Source organism: Tupaia chinensis, unplaced genomic scaffold, assembly GCF_000334495.1.
Source record: "Tupaia chinensis unplaced genomic scaffold, TupChi_1.0 Scaffold000489_1, whole genome shotgun sequence".
Classification (NCBI taxonomy): Eukaryota; Metazoa; Chordata; class Mammalia; order Scandentia; family Tupaiidae; genus Tupaia; species Tupaia belangeri.
Window position 1 is genome coordinate 4075719 of NW_006160001.1, and position 1285 is coordinate 4077003.

The window sequence follows — 1285 nt, forward strand, 5'->3', positions numbered from 1 at the left end:
GGGCACACACACACATGCGCCCGGTGTGAGTTTTAAGCCACCGGGTCTGGGACGTGAACAGTGGTTGACTACATGGGAGTCCAGCGACATAGCCATTACGCTAACTGCTGGTCCCTCTTCTGTAACTTTTTTAAGAAAAGTTTTTGCCATAAGGTGCATGTGCTCACCAAAAAGAGAGAGAAAGTGAGAAATCACCCCCACTCCCTAGGTGGGGACGGCCATGCTGCAATCCCTTGTCCTCCATTCTCCTCTCAGGATTTTGGGCATGCGTACACAGGAACCCAACATGATTTTCAAGCCACTGGGTCCAGGACTTGAATCATGCAGTTAGCCATATGGGATCTAGTTGCCTTAACATCCGCACCATCTCTTATTCCCCTCCTTCATAACTATTTAAACTTATGGTATCAACTGTAGATGTCAACACAGAAATGAAAGAGATCATGTTAAACATCATTTTGAGGATGCCAAGTAGAAAAGACCAGGGATTCCTGTCCTGACACATGAGGTCTGGGTCTGACTGGCAACCCCAGTGAAGATGCTGAGTGACTAAAAATGTGCAAAGATTACCTTCATCCCACTTTCAGTTGATAGTTCTGGCAACTGGAAGTGAGACTAAGCCTACAGATGGTCATGAAGTGGCCCTAAGAGTGACAAGCAAGAGAGGGAAGTCTAGGAAGTTGGGCCACTGCCAGCTAGTTTTTGTCCTTCTTGGTTGTGCGGGGTCAAGAGGTAAACAAGAGCCCAGACGAAGAGCAGAGTGCCTGGGCTGTCTCCATGTCCCCAGCCCTCTCCTCCACTGAAGACCTCCAACGGGATACATGACACCAGGTCGCTTGGATTCTTCCCTACTTCAGCTGTTTTCAGGTTTTACTGTTCTGGCTTTCTCTTTTCTCAAAAATGTGGTACCTGTCCACCTGTCTAGATTATCTGAAGTGTTTGTTAAAGTACTGATTTGTAGTCTCACTATAGACCTAACTGTGTTGGCATTTCAGGATTCTTCCTTGTTTTAATTTTTTTAAAAATTTATTTATTCATTCATTTATTTAAATTTGACCAGAGAGAGAGAGACCACCCCCACCCCACAGGGGAAGTAGGAATGCAAGCCACCAGGCCTCAAACCATGGTCAGCCATGTGGGAGTGACCAGCGCCTCAACCACCACACCACCTGCTGGTCCCTCTTCCTTGTTTTAATTTAAAAAAATTGTTTTAAATTTTATTTTTAAAAATTTTGCTAAAGGGCATGTGTGTTTGTGAGAGAGAGACAGAGAGATAAAGAGGGAA